Source organism: Tamandua tetradactyla, chromosome 15, assembly GCF_023851605.1.
Source record: "Tamandua tetradactyla isolate mTamTet1 chromosome 15, mTamTet1.pri, whole genome shotgun sequence".
In the NCBI taxonomy this organism is placed as follows: Eukaryota; Metazoa; Chordata; class Mammalia; order Pilosa; family Myrmecophagidae; genus Tamandua; species Tamandua tetradactyla.
In genome coordinates, this window is record NC_135341.1 from 64,751,539 (window position 1) to 64,773,180 (window position 21,642).

General features: G+C 41.9%; 1 pseudogene; it reads right to left on the minus strand.

Annotated features, from left to right (window-relative positions):
* Positions 1-8,614: 8,614 nt before the first annotated feature.
* Positions 8,615-10,230, minus strand: LOC143656845 (ubiquitin thioesterase ZRANB1 pseudogene; annotated as a pseudogene).
* Positions 10,231-21,642: the final 11,412 nt, after the last annotated feature.

Consider the following 21,642-nt stretch of genomic DNA (forward strand, 5'->3'; position numbering starts at 1 on the left):
TGCCAATAGTTACACACGCATAATTCATTGTCACACACTCACCTTGCTTGCCATGTGAAATGTTGAGGCAGCTGTTTTTTTTAATTCTAAATTTCTGGTTGAGAAGTTTTATTTATAAGATTTTGAATAAGCTAAGTATGAGCAAACTGCCCCCTTTCTCTCTCTCTCTCTTTCTCTTGAATTAAACAGAATCCAATAATTCGAAACAGAGCTTTCCTAAAACGATTTAGATGCATCTTTAAAACGTGTTAAAGTGCGGGAGAAAGGTCCTCTTTTCCTTTCCCTCCGTCTCTGAGCGGAGTTCAGGATGCAGGGCCCTGAGCTTTCCTCTGAGTCCCTGCCAGTCAGGAGCTGGGCTCGGCCAATGGGTTTTTTTGGGGCTTGCTAGAATAGTGCTCCAGAGCCATCTGTTCCCCAAGGACACAGGGGTCTAGCCAGAGCACTGATGCGGGCCCTTCTGGAGGACAAGACTTTTCTGCAGCCTTTAAACCTGCTCCACGCAGACCCTACACCTTCCCTAAGACCTCGGAGTCCCCCAGTTACTTTGCACCAGCCCCATTTGGGCATTTCAACCCGAGACTCCCGGCAGAGCTAATGTCCATACCTGCCCCGCGGCCCCCCTGCTTTGGAAAGAAGGGCAGGTGTTTCTTTACTGATGCGGCGGTACATCCCTGCACCTCACCCCAGCACCAACTCATTTGCTCAGGTGTGTCTTCTTCAGTTAACTCCACTCACCTGATTATGATTCCTTCATGTTACAGGATGGCACACCCCTTGCTTTGGCAGGAAGCTTCCTTGTCATTCATATTCACTCTTTTTCAAATGCAAGACCACATTACTAGCTCCCGAAAACTAGGACTTAAACCAGGCCTTCCATGGGCAGGCCCCAAAATGAAAACAAAAAAAAAAGCACAACCAACTAATTTGGCTGATATGTACACTGTAGACTATCTATCAGCAGCACAGGAAAAAAACCAGCTCTGGGGACTGTCTCTAGGCATAGGCCCAACAGTGAGTTAGTTACTAGCTTCAAAGGAGCTTTAACTCAGAGACATTTTTCATTTGAGTTGGAAGGCGCTGGGGGACAGCTGGCTTACAGCTGGGGAACACATTCTCAAGGGCTGTGAAGCACAGGTTCCTTTGCAGTGTTCATGGGCCTGGTTTAATTTTGCCTTGTCAAATTCTGGCTGGGCTCTGTACCAGTAATACCAGTTTATTTGTTATGCCCCAAAATAATGCTAGCAATACTAACAGTGAATAATAATAACAGTAGGTCCCGTTTACTCAGCATTTACAATGTGCCCAAAGCAGGGCTATTTAATCCAAATCTTCTTATTTGATCCTCACATGCACATAGAGGCTAAATAACCTCCTTAAACTCGTGCCAACCAGTGAGCTTTATCTGAATCCAGAACCCACTGGGGACTCTGCTCTTTGCATATGGCCCAGGCTGCTAAGAAAAAGGCTGCATTTCCAAATCCGCAGAGAACTGGATGCTTAAAAGAGCCTTACACCCCAGGCCTGGAGACTGAGAGGTCACTGAAGGCCTGGTATGACCTGTCATTACTTAATGAGGTGCTATTCTACCAGGGCTGGTGAAGCAATGTTCCTAACTCTTCCACTGAAGAGCTGCAGGAGTTGTCAAACTCGCACACATTAGAAAGAAAATGAAATTAATAAATTGATATCAGGGAAAAGCAAAATCTACCTTTCATGTAGTAGGCCCTCGAAATTATCTTGTGAACTGGAATTCCCTATTTTGCTAGACTTACCTTCTTTGCACTTAGAAGACAGGGTTGAGTCTCTGTAGGGGAGGGCTTTTCCCAGGTTTTCTTCCTTTGTCGGTCTCAAGTTCCTAAGCCATAGAATTTCAGGCCGTGTAAAATGTAGGTCGACTGCAGATAGTTTCTCCCTTAATTTCTTTTTCTCTGGTTTCTCCCTTAATTTCTCCTTCTCTATCATCTTGATATTGAAACACCTCTTGGAGTCTAAATGATTCAGGTAGCTGTGAACATATAGTCATAATCATAAGAATATTAAAATAGCAGCAAGGTATTTTTCCAGGGCCGGAACAAACATTTATTTCAAAGGTTTGAAAACCTAAACATTTCCCAAGAAAATTGTAAAATAACATTAGGCGAGTCCACAAATTCTTTTTAGAAACAGGTACTGAATAAATCCCTACTATAAAATATAAAAACTGAAACGAGACAATCCCTCATCCAGAGATGATTTTAAACAGAATTCACTATTGGATTTCCACTTGGGATTTTTCACCCCCCACCCCCACCCCCACCCCCACCCCCCCAACCCCTGAGGCTTTGCGCTCCCACCACCCTTAGCGGGGCTTCTCTCGGGTCTAGTTTCTCACCGAGCAAAATTAATGGCTTCTCCCTTCCCCTCCCTCCTCTGGCCCAGCCCCTGAGTTGCTCCATACCGAGGTTCCCTTGTAGTTGGATCTAATTTTCTTTCAGGCCTTGTAAATCTTTACGTCTGTTTTACTCCTCTGGCCTCAGCTGTTTTCGTCCAGTGGCGTTGAGCACAGGTGCAGGTTATAAGGTGGATAATTCAGACCAAACCGGACAGGGCTTCAGGCTGGGCAGAGAGACAGCCTCCAGCTGGCGGGCGGCTTCCGCGTGCACCGCTCCCCAGGCCAACCTCGGCCCAGCTGCGTGATCCGCTCGCCTCTGACCGGGGGTGGCTTGCAGACACAACCCCAGATCCTGGACCACCTGTCCGAGTGTCTTGTCCCAACCTTGGCTCCCACACCCTCCACTCCCGCCCCACGGGACCGCCTCCAGCCCCCGGGGTGCGCTGAGCCTCCAGTGTGTCTGCAGGCCTTCCTGTGCCCGGCGGTCCCCTCCTCCTCGGGCCCCTTCCTTTCCTAACGATGACCTCAGAATCCCACTCGGCGTTCAAGGCTGAGATGCAAGTCCCCTTCGTGGCCTCCTCACTTCTCCCCTGTCATGATGAAATCGTCTGGGTGACCGTTCTCTTGCTTCTTCCTTCCTTAGCATTTGACTGTGGTGACTCTCAAACACAGCCCAAAGTAGACAAGATAGGATAGCAAAATATTTTGTTCCAGACATCCAGCTTCAACACTGTGAATACATGGCCAGTCATATTTTGTCTGTTCTATGACATCCCCTCTATTGGCTCATTTTGAAGCAAATCCCAGAAATTATATCATTTCGTGGCAAAAACTTTAGTATTTTTTACAAGCACAACCACAATATGATTATGATACCAAAGACAATTCCATAAGATCATCAAAGTTTCCCTGTTGTCTAAATTATTGACAAGTTTGTTCAAATGAGGATCCAAATGAGGGCCACCCTTGGCAAAGGATAGAGCTAGTCTCTTAAGCCAGTTTTAATTTACAGCCCCTTTCCCTCTCTCCTTCCCTCTCCCGATTCCCATTTCTGTCGAAGGGCTGGGCCTTTTGTGTCCTGTTGAGCTCACCACACTCGGCCTTTGCTGGCTGCGTCCGGTCCGGTCCGTCCGCAGGACACTCTCCTTTCACAGCCCTGTGCCCTACACTGACCACTTTGGCATCAGCAGTCACCAAGTGGGGGCGGGTGTCCCTCACTGTCACCGCTGCAAGTTCTGAAGAGCAGAGAAAGTGCCCAGCTGACGGCCTGGGGCATTGCAAGTGCTCTCTAAGGGGGTGGCTGGGGGCTTGCACGGGGATCCTTGGAGTGAAGGCCTTCCCTCCTGGGCCCCTCAGGAAATGTCCTTTCAAGTCTGTGGTTGTTGTGATTCAGTCTCCTGAAACTTCAGAGCCCCACAGCATCCCTGCTGGGGGCAGGCCATACCTCAGCTCCCATCAGCTGCAGACCCCTCAGCCCCTGACAAGATGAACCCTGGCCAGGCCCCCACGGGCTCCAGCTACGAGCCCCTCCCAGCGGTACTTGAGGTGACTCAGGAAAGCCCAACACGGGGCCTCTCTGACTTGCTCTGGGGTGGCCCGTGCCTGCTGTGACCTGGGGGCAGTCAGAGCCTGGGCCACCCTTCCATCCTGGCTTCACTTCACTTCTCTAAATAACCAAAGCCTATGAGGGGAAATTGGCATTTCTGGCGTCTTAGTCTCTTTCCTTCCTACCACTGGCCAGACAAGGAGTAGCTGTTCTTTAGCTTCCGCTTTCTGTCTGGATTGCTTTTATGTAAGACTCTGCCCATTGTTATGCCAGAGGGATAAACTGATTTATACTATTGAGGATTATTGTTATACTGCAAAATCCTATTTTTGAAAGCCAGAAATCTAACACCACCTACCCCTGATTAAATCGCTGTAATTCATTCCTGAAGATCTTGCTGTTAAGGGAAAAAATGTTTAATGAAAAAAAAAAGATTTCATCAATCTTAATGGGAAAAAACTCAACCAACTCAAGATACCTGAACTACTTTCACAGCAAAAAACTATCAGTTAAACAATGGAACTAAATTTATACAAGTAATGAAGCAACATTGTAAGGTAAATAAATTGGTTTTGTACAGAAAATATAATGAAGGGTTTTTTAACTCATCAAAGGAATAAGAGTAGTGATTGATAGACTCAGACAGGAGGAAGTTGTTCTTTGCAGAGTTCATTCTCCTTTCTTCATCTTTCCTTCCCCAGTTTTCCACCTTTGAACTCACGTTTATTCTATCCATGTACTGCACTTCAATTTTTTTTTAGGCAATTTTCAATAGACTTTATTTCCTTTTGTATGGTAATACCAGCAGTGCATAATATTTTATAAATAAAATATATAATAAAAAAATTTCTATCCTTCTCACAAATCATCAGTATGTTACATTGACCCGAATAAAGAATATTTGGCATCTATAACAGTCTCCTGATATTTTAATCAGGTTCTAATAATAAATTGAGTTTTTCAAATGATGATCTATATTCACATTAAAATAAAATGCAAATACAGCAAGTTTCTGATATAGTTATGAAATAATGAATGGTAGGGTACAAAGAAAATTATTTTTAGCATCAAAGCATGTTAGTTATGAGTAAGTAGTAATCTAGTGTTATAAGTTCTTTCATGGTAACTTGGGGGCAACTTAAAAGATCATAGCACTGATATGCAAATACAGCTTAAAATAACCAAGTTCACTGGTATTTATTGAACTGCCCATCCCACCCCAAATTGTGAAAACCTGTCTTTTCCATGAATGGCTCTCATGAGTAATGATGTAGGACTGAATGAGAAACAGAATATTTTTCTAATACCATAAAAAATAATAAACAGTAACAGTTTTTTGCTGCAGCTTTCTCATTTCTGTATAAAGAATACTTGGGCCCTGTGCTACAGAAAAACATGAACATTTCATCATCACAAAATAGTCATCACTGTATAAAACTGGTTTTAAGGTCTAAGTTATTGAACTGTGATTGGAACATAATGCACTTCAATTTATCACACAGAGAAAATATTGTGACGGGATAATAAAGGCTGAACACAAGAGCGCTAGGAAACATAGGAGTAGCACCAAGGAACAGCAGTCAGACAGCTGTAGAAAACCCTACCATGTCATTTCTCCTGCCTTGTTTACACTCGCAGGGCAAAATGTTTTGGGTTATTGCAAACATGGTGCATGATTCAAATCTGGTCCATTTGATAGTCTTTGACAAGTTCCTGTTATGAGACACTGCTGTGAGCAATGAATTGGTGAGTGTTTTTTTGCCTGACTGGATGTCAAATTATCACTGCCAGTAGCGTACTTATTTAGTGTGCTTTTGGATAAAAAGTTAGTGTACTGAAAAAAAAAAAGTGGTTTAAGAGTTATTAATGTTGAAAAGTTAAGCCAACAGTCATTATGTGAGGAAAATCTGTGTTATCTTGTTCTTTTCCTTGAATTTTCTTCCTCCTTGGAACCTCATCTCCTCTCAGGCTAGTGATGCTTCAGGTGAGTAGAATGAAGGTCACATTCTCAGAAAGCGAACAGAGAACAGCTCATTGTCACTTTTCAAAATTATTACCAACATAATGCTTACTGTCTTGTAGAGGATCTGAGTTAAATAGTTCTTTGGATCACTGATACATGCAACAACATGGAAAACCTCCCCCAACATCCTGAGTGAAAAGAGCAGGCAGAAAGGAGCACATGCTGGGTGACTCCATTTATATGAAATCTAGAATAGGCACATCAGTCCATGCGGATAGAAATCAGAACCTGTTACCTGGGAGCTGGGGAGGAGAACTGACAGGAAAGGAACATGAGATACTTTTCTGGGATGGATGAAATATAATGTTTTATATCTTGTTTGGGGGATACTGTGTATGCAGTTGTCAAAATTCATCACACTGAACAACTAAGATCTGTGCATTTTGTTGTATGTTCAAGAAGTTTAACACAAAGGAGAAAAAGGATTCGTCTTTTTCATTAAATTGTTATGTGTGTGCCTGAATAAACTTTATAGGCTTTGGATTTGAAGGTCTGGGGTAGAATTCCAGTTCCATTCTTTTCCAGTCGTTAAGACCTCTGGCAAGTTAATTAACCCTGCTTAGCTTCAGTGTGCTTAGCTTTAAAGCAGAGATGATAAAATACTTCGTTCATAAGGCGCTGTGACCATCCAGTGAGCTAATGCCCACAAAGGTCTTGGCACAAGTATCATGCTTCCCTTCTTCTCTGAAAAGAGAATAATTTTAAGTGCAACCATGAAGCCCCCCTACACTCCACACCGTCACCATTCTGCATTTTCATGCTGCTTCCATCCCAGTCTCCTCTGTCATTCTGACACCCAGGCCTGCCAGCACCATCACTCCTGGTCTCCTGAACATCTTCAGCGCTTTCCCCATGGTTCCTCTGCCTGGAGGGTCTGCCCCTTCAATCCAGCCAAACCCAGCCAAATCCTTCCTCCTGGGATCCGGGCTCTTCCTACTTTGGCTTCTTCCCACTCATACTAACCTGGAACTTTTGTTGCTCCATGCCAGCCCTGCATCTTTGTCTGTCTTAGCCCTTTTACCTGAAATAGACTCTCTTCTGTGGCGTCCATGCTTCAAGGGCCCAGGAAGCCTGCCCTGACCTCCAGCCTGCAGCAGTTCCTCCCTCTTCTAAATTCTAGCTTTTTACTTCATTCAACTTTACTTGGCTTAAAATATATAAAACTTCTTTCTGATAGGTGTTTTCACCAAGTATTAACTTCCTGTAGTAAAGCATATGTTCTGGGAGGGAAAGGATTTTACACACAGCTGTAGTCTGCATTCCTATGTACTTAGGAAGTCTCCACAGATATCTGGTAAATATTTCTTATTGTTCTGAAAATTTTGCCATAGATCCTCACAGCAAATTGTTAAGTCTCCAAGAGCAGATATAATGATCTGTTTGTGAGAGATAAGGAAACCAGAGCACAGAGAGGGGCAGATCGAACAAAGTCACACAGCCTGCAAGGGACGCAGTGCAGGCCTTCTCACTTCTGATTTCTCTATATCATCCAGGCTTGAATGAACCAGGCTGTTTCAGTGATATCTCAGACTGAAAAAAGGAGTACTGAGTTTAATCACCTTTGTGATTGTTCTCATAAATTTTACGCCACTTATATTATTATCTGTAATTTGCACTAATTTTTTTTAACCTAATACCAAAATACCTTACCATAAATGGAAAACCAGTATCACACGGCAAAAAGAAGGTAAAAGAAAACATAATATACATATTAACGGGAATAATAATAATAAAATAATAAATATTAAAGGGAAATATACATATAAACATAAAACCTATATAAATATAAACATAAATAACATAACAATAAATAGAAATATGTAACTATTAAAATAAATGTCAATGTAGCACCTCAAATCATTTTCCTATCCCCTCTGGATGAAAACACCCTTTGGAAAACACACACTGTGCAAATCTTGAAGGGGCAGGGGGGGGATTTCTAGATATAACATCTAAAGCCAAGAAGGCACTCTCAGAACGAGAATTTCAGGCAATCTGTTGGGCTGTAGTAGAGAAAGGCCATGGATTATTGGAGTTGGGAGGGGATGTGAGGTCTGAGAACTTGGCACCAACAGTACCAAAGAGCAAGAAGGTCAGAAAGTGGCCTTGCAAATCACATTTATAGATGGGACTAGTGAGCCGTGGACAGCTGAAGGCCACTGAGCACCAGGGCCCCGGGTGGAACTCAGTCCTTTGACTTCCTACTCCCACTGCAGTTCAGTTAACCCTCGGTACTCAAGCCCCCAATGTCCATGGCTAGGACCCATTTCTTTGCATCCTGCAATAGATCAAAAATGAGGTTTGCACTGAACCTGGACTGTGTCTTCCAAGTGGTGAGGATACACCAGGCATTTGTGGACTCTTGTTGATCACGCGTCTTTACAAGCTAATTTTAGTTTATCATCAAAAGAGGTATACTTTGAGTTAAGACAATCCTCCCCTCTCTTTTTATTTTATGAAATGAAAGTTTGTTTATGTTTTATGTTTTGCTGCAGGTAATTTGTACAAAAAAAAATTTCAACTTTCTAATGAGCTCTAATGAGACTTAACATAAAATGGATTTTTAGAGGTGAAGTAGAACGCCCGGTTCTGAAAAAAGGTTATCTCAAAGAAACTAAGAGTCATTTATTTTTGTAAGTGCCCATGACAGGAAAAAAACCTTTCCTAGTACACTGCTTCTTACATAACCATATGCATTTCATTTATAGACAGATCTACAATTCGAAAGAGAAAAAAAAGTTCTGTCAATAAAATTAGTTTCTTTTGCAAACTGTAGCCCAACCAAAGTTCTCTGCCTCCTCACACAGCAGATGCGTTATCTACAGTGGGTGTGCCTAGAAATAAACTTCCCACTAGTCCATTGGGGCACCACACCAAACCAACTTCAGGGTCATCAAAGATCCAGTGCCTTGGTCTTCTGCTCTTGGATTTTTTTCATTCATTTTCATCATCTTCATCTTCTTCTCCATTAGACAGGGATGTACCAGGCCGGATCTGTCAGTTGTGGTCAAGCCATTTTTCTACCGTATGAGTGACCATCGGGTGATTTTGCTGACGAGAGCTTTTCTGGATAGTAATGAGCACGCCCCATCAGCAACACAGTAACCCAGCCACTCTCTGAGCAGTTTTTCTTGCTGTTCCTCGTTACCCATCTAGCTCCTGAGCAGAAAGAATGTGCACATGTAGTAACTTCCTTTCACCATCAACCACAGGCAAAAATGTGATGGTGACATCATCACCTGTGTTCAGGTAAGCACCAGGACTTCCGTTGCCATGGCCATCATTTTCCATGGTAACGAAAGCAGAGAAATGGCCCCTGTATAACCCAGAGCAAGTGGACTTTTCCAACAAGAACTCTGTTCCCACAACCAAGTATATCCTAAAGTTTCCGGTATATCCTGAAGTTTCTCCCTGGAAACTCTTATAAACTATAATTTGTTGTCTAAGAATATGTGCAAGTACAAAAATATGTGTCTGTTCCACAGTTGTTCCAGGCTGAACAGCAGGACAGAGTATAAACGCCCAATCTTCTTGCCACTGTTCTTCTCTCAAGGAAACACCTAAACTAAAGGTCGGAGAATACTGTGACCCCCAGTCTTTCCAGCGGGTATAAAACCAGTGTGAACAGTCGTGTAGGCTGTCATAAACCGCTTTTTGAAGCACTGAGTCCTTGACATAAATGCCCCTGGTAGCTGGTAGTACTGAATCAAGTAAGCAGTCCCCTGCTGTCCGATTCCAAAATGCATACAATTTATTGTCCAAACGTGTAGCCAATGCCAAGGACCAGTTTATAATTGGAGATTCTTCTTCTAACTCTTTTTGAACATCTCTATCAAGCACCTAATCAAATAACTTTTCTTGGACTGCTGAGGGCAAGTCTTCAATATCTGCTGGCAACGTAAATGTCACAAGGTTAGTTAGAAAATAGTAAGCAAAATCCCCCTTTCTCTGATGAACAGAAGCAGCTATTTCTCTTGAATTTGTTCTGTCAGTTCAGGACACACCACTGCTGGAATACACTTTGCTGCGTGTTGAGACGCTGCTGTAAGCAATATTGCTAACACACCCTGCCTGTGAAAACGTACAGCCTGATGTACAAGAGTAGAGCCAACATCAAACGCAGAGGGTGGGTTCAGCAAGCTGCTGGCGTGCACCACCTCCTCCTGTTGACCGGTATGCGTTTGAAGCCGCTAAATCACCTTCTACAATCCCTGAGCCCACATGGGCCAGCTCAGCACTGCCGAGTTCTACGGTAGCAGTGACATCGCAGTATGGTTGACGGACTTGGAGTCAGCCGCCACAATTTCTGGAACCCTGGCGGCTGCGGCTCCTCCTCCAGCTCCTGCACGGTCTCCGGGTCCCACGCTCCGCGCCCGGCGGCGACTCCTGGAACGACCCGCGGCGACAAGCCGGGTCCCGACCCCTCTCCGCCTCCTTCGGCCCCACCTCCACCCTCACCGCTGTCAGGACGCGGCTGCCGGAGGGGTGGGGAGGGGGTAAGGGAGTAGGGGAGTGGGGGCAGAGGGGAGGAGCGGAGGCCCCCAGATGGGGGACAAGGGTGGGGAGGCTGGGGTGCTGAGGACTCCTAATGTGATAATTCTTTTGATTGTCCTTGAACTGTTTGACTTTGAACTGTTTGCTAAAGAGAACTGTGTTGTTTTGTTGGTACTTTTTTGTTGAAAATGTAGTACTTTTGCATGGTTAAATATTCGCACAACACTAAAAATATATGGTAAGAAGTTTTAATCTCAGTTCTAACTTCTAATTTCACAGTTCCCTTCCTTAGTGCAATTGCCTTTACGGTCACTTTTGTATCCTTCTCAAGACATAAAGGCCGTGTGGTAGTTCAAATGAAAGCACCAATGAAACTCCTGTATCAAATTTCATCAGATTTATATAATGATACGTAAAAATCCTCAATTTCCACGGATCCAGTGTTTCTACTCTGGCCTTTATTTAACTCCCCTTCTTTTATTTATTTCTCTTTCTCCCTTAATTAAATTTTAACCCTTCTCTGTTTCAGGGTTGCGAATACAAGGTAGGAATATGGCAGGTAGCTTCAGTCAATTACCACTGGCTCATAAAGAGGTTCTCCCTGGCATGTATATAGTGGACCAATACATTTTGGCCAAATGATAGTTTGGGAAGGGAAAGGAGTTGGAAAATAACATTTATTCAGTACCTACTATTTGACAGGCACTTTAAAAAGCAAACCTCATAAGATGAGTGTTATTATTCCCAGTTTGTGGATAGATACACAGGGATGAGAGAGGTTATATAAATTGCCTAAAAGCCTGGTTTGTCTGAACTCAAAGCCCTTCCTCTCTTGATTGTGCTTCCTTCTGAGTTGGGGGGCTTTGGTGGGTCCTGCAACTATTTTTTTTTGGTGGAACAAATATACAAGACATCAGTAAGATTTGGTCCCTCAAGATGAGCTTTGCCTTCTTCTGGTTCTTCTGCAATTGGACATGGTTTAGTAACACAATGAATGAATATTTAGAGTGTACGAGTTCAACTTAAAAAAAAAAGGAGAGCTTGCTATGCCAGTGGGATTTCCAGGTAACCATTTCAGCGGAAGTTGGAAATTTAGAACTTTGTGAGAGATGAGCAGGTGGGTGATTTAAAGGTCATCAGAAAACAATATAAGGTCCCCAAACAAAAGAGAAGGCTAAGAACAGAAAATCAGCGACTGCTGGGGTGTGGGATTCAAACCTGAGGTAAGGGAGGGAAGAAGGTGGAGAGTTAACAGCTCTGAAGGGCTTGAAGATGAGCTTCTAGAGGAGGCTATTGTCTTTGATGAAGAGAGATCTTTAAAGAAAGGGCTTCAGTAAAGTGGCAAAAAGGAAGCCAGATACCTGTGAGTGTATATGTGTGTGTGAGAGAAGGCAGGGAGGGAAAGAGGGAGGCAGAGAGTGCAAGAGAGAGAGAGTGAGTGAGAGAGATCAACTTAATGTTTATTTTCACCTTGTGTCTTATTTTTGGACTACTGTGACTTTATGTTACAGCTGCCAGGCCTTCTCTCTGAAGCCTGGCATTTCTCCCAAGAAGACCAGTTCTGCCTAATGAGGGTAACTCAAGTGAATCCACAGGAAAGAAAACAGAAAGTGATATTTTAATTTTATTCAGCCTGAAACATAATGGTACTCAAGGATGTGCCTGAGATTCCAAATCATAAATGTATCAATGCCTCATTTTATGAAATAGAGATGTGTACTCCCCAAATTGGCTGTGGATTGAATAAACACTATTTTTCCACTGAATTGAGCTATAAAATGACTGGAAAGCTTCCCACGGGGAAAGGAAAAAGGAAAAAGAAAAATGTACTCTAGGTGGGGAAGAAATGGCCTCCATCGAAAACAGCTAACTGGCTGGTTTTGATGTGTAGAGGTGACATGTAAAGGACTCCATGCTTTCTGGGACTGAGTTGTGTGCCTTCCTCCAATATCCCAGGCTATGAGGATTGCACTCATTTCCTCCTGCTTTGTTCTCATCATTATCTTTTTGAGGAACTATTAAGTCTAGTAAGCTGCCTGCAATATTTTGCTTTATTTGAGGTCCCTTGAATATTCCTTAGGTTCTAGAGCTTTGGTTGTACAACCCTAGTAATTTCCAACTTCTGTTCGGTAAATTAACAATTATATATCAAGTTAACTTGGACTGAGAGGTTGTATGACATAGTACTTAAATGCATTTAAGTACTATGCATCTAAGCATAGTACTTAGCAGTTACATGAGTTTGGATCTATTAAAATCTCCGAGTCTCAGTTTCACATCTATATTACGGGGATAATATTCACACCTCATGGAAATATAATAAGGATTAAATTAAATACAATTAATTCATGCTCTTATATTTGTACATTTACTGTATCTATATTCAAAAGGGATGCTGAATTTTGGACCAGTAGATTGCTCTTTTCATTCATTGAACATGAAATGAAAATGAGTTCACAAAGGAGATAGAGAAGTCTGCCTCAGGAATCCATTTTTATTGCCCCAAGGTATGCATTTTTCACTGCTTTCTAAAATCTCAAGCCTTTTACATTAGTACTTCTAAAATAATTTTTTTTCTCCAACTGGAAGGTCAAGATTTCTTTTTAATCTACAAATAAGAAATGCTACCATATTTTTTAGAACCTCCACTTTCAGTGAGTCACATCACCACCCAAGAATGTACTGCTTAGGGTGTCTTGTTATTTTGATAGTTAAATTGTGGGCAGAACTGTGGAAGGTGTGTGCTGACCCAAGTGTACCTATTGGCACATATGATCATTAACTAAGTCTATCTGCCAGTAATCCTGGCAAGGTCACTTCCTAGCTGGGTGATGTGGGGCAGGTTACTCGACTTCATTGTGTCTGTTTTCTCATCTGTAAACTGCGGAGTGATTATGCTTCTCTTACATGACTTATACTAGGAATTAGGGGGGAAATGCATGTGGAGAACCTGGCACAGAGTTAGTACACTGGTGATTCTTCTCTTCCCCTTCTTTACAATACAGATTCCAGAATTCCCTCAATTTTCAATATGAGCAGAGAGAGAAAGTGACACACCATATCCAAATTTTCATCCAGATGAAAAGTGTATCCTGTGGAGAGTAAAATCCTTTAATCAGAATAGAAAGAGCTCTGTTCTGATCATGGTAACTTTTTTTTTTTACCCTTCAAAATGCTGCTTTATTTTTGTTGCATAAAAATGTGGTAGGTCATTACAGAGTGGCTGTCATGGCATGGATCTGTGATTGAAGCCCTGGTAGAAGGAAGGAAAATAATTCTATTTGAGCATCTGGTGATCTCATCTAACCCTCATAATAGCCAGTTAGATATCATTGTTCCCATTTTACTCCTGAGGAAGCTGAGCACCAACAACAATTGAGTAAGCAGGAAGTAAATGATACTTGACTAGGAGTTAGAATTTGGAGTTGTTCTAGTTTGCTATCTGCCAGAATGCAATATACCAGATATGGAACAGCTTTTAAAGAGGGGAATTTAATAAGTTGCTAGTTTACAGTTCTAAGGCCAAGAAAATGTCCCAATTAAAACAAGTCTATGGACATGTCCAGTCTAAGGCATCCAGGGAAAGATACCTTGGTTCAAGAAGGCCGATGATGTTCAGGGTTTCTCTCTTGGCTGGAATGGCACATGGAGCAGTCTGCTCAGCAGACTTCTTATTTCATGAAGTTTCCGGGCATCATTCTCCTTCTTCCTCTCCAAAAGTCGCTGGCTGGTGGGCTCTCTGCTACATGGTTCTGCAGCGTTCTGAAGCTTCTCCAACATGTTTCATCTTATAAAGGATTCCAGTGAACTAATCAAGACCCATCTGGAATTGGTGGAGTCACAACTTCCTCTAGTCAAGTTTAATACCAACAACTGATCGAGTCACATCTCTGTGGAGATAACCTAATCAAGTTTCCACCCTATAGCACTGAATAGGGATTACAAGAAGTCATTGCTCCCACAAGATTGATTAGGATTAAAACATGGCTTTTCTAGGGTACATAAATGTGGTCAAACCAGCACAGCAATATAAACCTAACTCTCTCATTTCTTTGCAGTATGATCTTGGGCAAGTTATTTAAGATAGCTGGAGTCAATGGCACAGAATAGTGGAAAACACTTGAGTTGTGATGTTAGAGAGTCCTGGATTCAAATCTTGGCTCTGCCTTGAAATATCCCTTTTGAATTTAATCTCATTTTCAATAAAATGGGGATAATAAAACCTATCTTGCAGGGCTATTGTGAGATCCCAAAGAGATAGATGCTCAATAAAGGGACCTTGTTTAAGGTCCCATTTGAGGGAGAAGAATGATACTTAGATGTTAAATGAGTTCCTCCTTGAATGAGGCAGGGAGGTAAGGGGTTAACAATGTGGGTTTTGAGGTTAGGTGGACTTGGGATTTAGCTTTTGGGTCCACTTCTTACAAGCTGTGTGATCTTGGACAAGTGATTCAATTTCTCTGAGTTTTAGAGAAATAAAATAATCACAACTTCATAAGTGAGTGGGTGAGGAGAATAATAAAATTATAAAAATGATTTTGCTATGTGCCTGTCTCTTTAAACCTTCTTTACTCCTATCCTTCTCTTCCGTTCCCTTCTTTCTCTCCTGCCTTCTTCCCTTTCCACCTTCTTCTCTTCTCTGCCCCTCACCATTCCATCTGGTACAAGTCCAATACAACTTATTAGAGGGACCAGTCTGTAAAAAGCACATGGCATGTGGAGTTGGGAGAATCATGGTTGAGGATGAGGAATCCTGGCTCTGCCACTGTACCTCAGGCACCTTGTGCAAGCCACTTCGTCAGCCTATTTCCTACTCTCTGTTAATAATCCTTACCACAAAAGGTCACCCTAACGACCATGTTGGATGATAATTCTGACAGTTCTTTGCAATGTCATAGAGCTAGAGAGTAGTATTAGTATTAGTATTACATATTAGTAAGCATTATTACTAATATGTACTTTTGGGTACCAGGCAATGAATTAGGGGATGCTTGTTTACACAGTGGGCCTAGATGTCAAAAGCTTTTTTTATGATCACAATCAACTTTTTTTTTGTCTGAAAAATAACATATATACAAAAAAAGCAATGAATTTTAAAGCACACTGCAACAATTAGTTGTACAACATATTTCAGAGTTTGGTATGGGTTACAATTCCACAATCTTAGGTTTTTACTTCTAGTTTCTCTAAGATACTGGAGACTAGAAGAAATACCAATTTAATGATTCAGTAATCATACTCATTTGTTAAACCCTACCTTCTCTGCATAATTCCACCATCACCTTGATCTTTCTCTCACTCTTTAGGGGTATCTGGGCTATGCCCATTCTAGCTTTCTCATGTTGGAAGGGGCTGTCGATAATATGGGATAGGGAGAGGGAACTAGTTGATACTCTGGAGAGGCTGGACCCTCTACATTTCAGGACTTATCTGATCCAGGGACCTATCTGGAAGTTGTAGGTTTCTGGAAAGTTACCCTAGCACATGGAACCTTTGTAGAATTTACCTAACATCTTAGGTGTTCTTTATGATTGGCAGGAATGGTTTTGGTTGGGGTTTGGCAAGCTATGGTAGGTAGCAATGTCCAACTGAAGCTTGAATAAGAGTAACCTCCAGAGTAGCCTCTTGACTCTATTTGAACTCTTTCAACCACTGACACCTTATTTGTTACACTTCTTTCCCCCCTTCTGGTCAGGATGGCATTTTTGATGCCATAGTGCCAGGGCCAGGCTCATCCCTGGGAGTCATCTCCCGTGCCACCAGGGAGACTTTCACCCTTGGCTGTTATGTTCCAACGTATGGCGTAGGGCAATGATTTCACTTACAGAGTTGGGCTTAGAGAGAGTGAGGCCACACCTGAGCAACACAAGAGGTCCTCTGGAGGTAACTCTAAGGCATATCTATAGGTAGGCTGAGCTTCTCTGCTACATACATAAGCTTCACAAGAAAAAGCAGGATCAATGGCTTGGCCTACTGATTTGGGTGTCCCTAATGTTTGAGACAGTATCAGGGGTTTCCCCGGTGATAAAGTTTAATAGTTCCATATTTTTCCTCCCATCCCTCAAGGTTCCTCGACAAAACTTTTGATTATCTGATTAATATACTTTTTTTTTTTTTTTTTTTTTTAAAGACAGAGAAGGAAGGAAGGATGGAAGGAAGGAAGGGAGGAAGAAAGGGAAACATTTTTAAACATTTTCTTGTTTTATTATATTTTGTTTGTTTGTTTGTTTTTTACATGGGCTGGGGCCGGGAATCGAACCGGGGTCCTCCGGCACGGCAGGCAAGCACTCTTGCCCGCTGAGCCACCGCGGCACGCCTGATTAATATACTTTGGGATTTATCCAGGTATTACATTAAGCCATATAGGATTAAAGGCCCTCATTCTTATTCTGGGTTCCCTATGTTTGGGTTGTTCAAATGAGCGATCTAGACAGTTTAAGATTATATGTCACAGAAAATTTAGGTTCTGGACAAAACAAACCTTCCTTCCTTTGGTCTCAAAGAGTAGGTGAGGTTCTAAAATACAGACAATGTCTTAAGACCATTTTTTGAAAGTCTTTTTCTGGTATGTTCCAGAACTGAGCCTCCTCATGGATGGTTTCTAATGCCTTTAATTTTCTCCTTTGCTGGACCATCACATCCTGTTTCTTTGTAGATTTTGTGACTGTTTATTGAAACCAGAATATATTGTTTAAAAAATAAACATTAAAAAAATTAAAATGTTATCTCTAGATATTTTGGGCAGGATGAGTGGTGATCCATGTGGTTCATCCTCAAGGCTTGGCTCTGGACTCTCTTCCCTTCTCAATCTATACTTCTTCTCCCTAGGTGATCTCATCCTCTTCCATACTCACATTCCTTTCCTACTCTGTTGATTCTCAACTTCATACCTGTAGTCCTGGATACTGAGATTTCTAGCTTATGGGAATATATCCAATGCTCTGAGACTTCTACTTGAATGTTTCAAAGGTACTTCAAACTCAGTGTGTCCCAAACTGAACTTTGTCTTGTAGCCCCACATTCCCTTAGGCATTGCCCTTGTCAACATGCTCACAACAGGTTCATCTGTACCACACCTGCATTGCAGACCATAGGAAAAGGTAAAGAAGTGGAGGGTAAGCAGCTAGCTTCCTTTTACCAAGATGAGCAAATTCCAGAATTTGCTCCCATCAATTCTAAATTCCTTTGGTTAGAATTCAGTGACTTGGCTATGGCTGGCTGGCTGTATGACAGTGTATTAATTAGCTATTGCTGTGTAACAAGCCACCTCAAAATTTAGTAGCTTAAAATAATAACCATGTATTATGGTTCACATAAACAAGGATCAGGTGGGCAGTTCATCTGGTCTTGGTTAGTCTGATGACATTGCATCTGTCATCAGCTGTGCATTGGGTAGGTGGTTCTGCTGATCTTGACTGGACTTTCTTGTGTATTTGCGGATTGCTTGATCTAGGATTGTCTCAGCATTCTCCACTTGGGCTTTCGTCTTCTAGCAGGCTAGCCTGGAGCTTACTTCCAAAGAATAGAAGGGTTCCAGGAGAGCCCAAGGCTTCTGGCAATGATTGCATCTGCCATAGCTTACTCACCAAAACAAGTCACATCGCTAGCCCTGGTTCAAGGAGAGAGAAAGACTCCAACTTTTCATGGCAGAAGTTGAAACGAAAGTAGATTCCGGAAGGATTGAGAACTGGGGCCATTTTTTGGGTAATCAACCACCACAATGAGACTGTGGAATTTAGTTTCTAGTTGGGTGGTCACATGCCCATCTAAAACGCTAGTGATTCTATTACTAAAAGGAAGAAAGGGAGAATGGATATTAGGGATAATTTACAGAAACTGCTTAAGAAAAATTACAGCTCCCTATTCATCTTCCTTTTTAAATGGAGGATGCACTCTCAATCTCTTATGATAAATAATATTACTACTCTGGCAGAATTTCTATTTTTTTTTTAACTAGGGCATATTTTTTATTCTTTCTTGACCCTGTTGACCTAGCAACTTACTCCATGACCTCTTTTTTTTTTAACATGGGCAGGCACCGGGAATCGAACCTGGGTCCTCTGGCATGGTCCTTGACTTCTTAATCCATAAAACAAATAAAGATAGATTACTTACAAACATATTGGGGCTTTAATACATATAGACTTTGGGTTACTCTGTAGTCCCAGCAAAGAAGCATTTTTTAAATAATTTTTTTTTGACATGGGCAGGCTCTGGGAATCAAACCTGGGTCTCCAGCACGGCAGGCGAGAACTCTGCCACTGAGCCACCGTTGCCCACCCAAAGACTACTTTTTCTTGCATGGGCAGGCACTGGGAATTGAACTCTGGTCTCTGGCATGGCAGGCAAGAATTCTGCCACTGTACCACCATCACCTGCCTGCAAAGAAGCATTTTTATGTAAACTTTTTTTTTCCTCCAGTCTCCCATTCTACTATTTAAAAAATCCCAGATAATAATAAAATTATACCATTCCCTCAAAATTCAGCAATCCAAATCTGGACTGAATACATCCTGATATATCATAAAGAATACATAAGCATTTTTGGATTCTGTAATATGAACATGTTTTATATTTAAATAAAAATATACAATTATGCTTGAATTAAAAATAATTTTTCCATATATCGTTTAAAGTGAATGGAGTCTCTAGGGGATTAATAGATCCTGGAGTTTCTCATTTTCTAATAATTGTCCATACAGTGCTTCAATCTTTAAATCCAGTATTTGGGAACTGTTTGGTGGTGAACATAAAGTCAGCTATTCTGTTCAAGGAGAGAGGATAAAACTGCCAAAGTTCATTGTGGTGGCCATTTTCATTTATCTATTTGCTTGCCAGTACTTTCAAGATGGAGACTCAACAGATGATGAAAAAGGTGTTATATTACTTCTAGGCAGTTTCAGCACAGAGACAGGCTGTACCAGGGGAGTGTGACCTCTCACTGCTCCTTTGCACTGCGGATTAAGATGTGTGTTCAGTGGCACCACTGTAAAGCATTTGTTACTTTTCTGTTGCATAGCTTGACGGCATTTCACAGGAGATGTTTCCCATAAAACAGGATGCAACTGTCATCCGGAACTTTGACCTCCCATCTAATTTTTTAAAAGATGGATGAGAAGGCAATGTCGAGTGGGAGGGTGATGATATGAGAGTGGGATTAGGGTTCACACGATCTCAGAAAGAGGCCAAAATTATTGGGTTAAGGCTTTTATCGGTAACAGAAAACCCTAACACTGGGAGCCCTGGAGTCGATAGCTGGGTTGGCCCTCACTTTGACTTGGTGGATTTATACACAGGTAAGGAAATGAGTGATCACATTATCTTCTTGTTTTCCTGTGTGGGTCCATACATAAAATTTCTAAAATTCAGGAACTTCCTTTGTTTTACTCCTCTCAAAATGCATATTATTTAATTACTTATTCTGAGAAAGTCATACATCCCTTAAGCCATGTTTGGAGATGTAAATGAAAACTTCAGTTAGTTCAAACCACTCAAACGCCTTCAGTACCAGTAAATAATTGAAGAGGGCTGGGTGTGAAAGCCATTTCACAGTGGTAGGAGTTCTTCAAACTGTCGAGTGCACCTCTCTTCTAAAAGGATCATTGTGCATCAAGTAAAATACTGTTTCTTAGATGAAACATTTCTATGGGCCAAATTGGCACTGTGAAGTTTGAGACCTTAGGCTGAAATTTATCCCTAGCACAGAAGACCACATAGGGTAAACCAACAGACCTGGTTTGTCTGAGCCTGTGAAGGTTCCTGAGATTCAGGACTTTTAGTTTTAAAACTGGGAAAGTCGGGGCCACGGTGGCTCAGCAGACAAGGATGCTTGCCTGCGATGCCAGAGGACCCGGGTTCGGTTCCCGGTGCCTGCCCATGTTAAAAAACAAAACAAAACAAACAAACAAACAAAAAAACTGGGAAAGTCCTGGGCAAACCAGGACAAGTTGGCCACCCTAACCCACTTCACCAGCACTCATGGTGAATGTAAGAGTGACAGGTGACTGGTGGAGAAGGACTGTTCTAGACTAAAGGAATCAGCTTTCCAGGGCAGGTGTGGGTGTGGGTGTGATTGGATGAAGAAGAATGCAAGGCCACCATGCAAGTTACTCAGAGGCTAAGCTGACCTGGGTCCCTTAAAGGCCTCAAGGGAGGAGTGATCCAAGTGTGGTCCAGTTTAAATTGCTAAGGCTCAGAACACCACGAGGTTTGCTCCAGATTTTCTCTAGATGTAGTTTAGGATATAGGGTGTGCCTGGATGGCTTGCGGTTCTGGCCAATATACCAGAAAGCCTTATAAAGAAGGGACATTTTGACAGAGGTATAAAACTACCTTGATAGCCCATGACAAATTCTGGGATCTGTCCTGTAACTACTTGTTTAAGAGTGCTTTGAAAACCACTGCTTTTTTCTTCGCTTTGTATATATGTTATATTACACACTAAAAAAAAGTAAAAAAAAAAAAAAAAAAACTACCTTGAAATAAAATAAATGGGTAAGTCGGGTTCCTCTGACAGGGCTTTTTGTTTTTCTGTTTTCAGTCTTAAGTAGAAACATATCTCTTTTTAGAGCACAAATATTATACAGACATTTGAAACTTATCATGCCTAATAATTAATATCCCCCTTTATTCCAAGTACTGAGGTATAAAGAAGTTCAGTTTTCTAAGTGACACATTTCCCCATGGCTGGTCAAATCTTATGGCCCCTCCAAGATTAGAAATCCGGTTCCTGCTATTTAGTCTCTGATCTAATACTGAGGTAGTTTACAAGTTTAACTTCAGTATTATTGTATAACTTTGTGAATTATGTGTATCACTTAATGCATTTATGCGTATTACTCTGTGCATTTGTATCACTCTATAAATTTATGCATTCATAAAGGTATATAAATGTAAGCTTTCTTGAAGCAAGAAAAGCAGAATGTCTGCAGTGCAGTAAACCATGTCCAGGCTTACTCAAACATGTCTGAAGATATCGGTGTGCAAACAGAGAGGCTGCCAGGGCTGTTTCTTGTCATGTCCAGGAGCTGCCCTTAACTCAGATGAAAGAGTTCAGCTAAGGGCCAGATAGTAACTCCCACCCTGAAGTTCTGTCTCTGTACTTTTCCAGTGTTTACCACCTGTTCCCTTAGTAACTCCCGCCTTGCTCACTAGCCTATGTAATCTAGAAACAAAAAATATTCAGGGCTCAGACTTTGGATGCTGAGT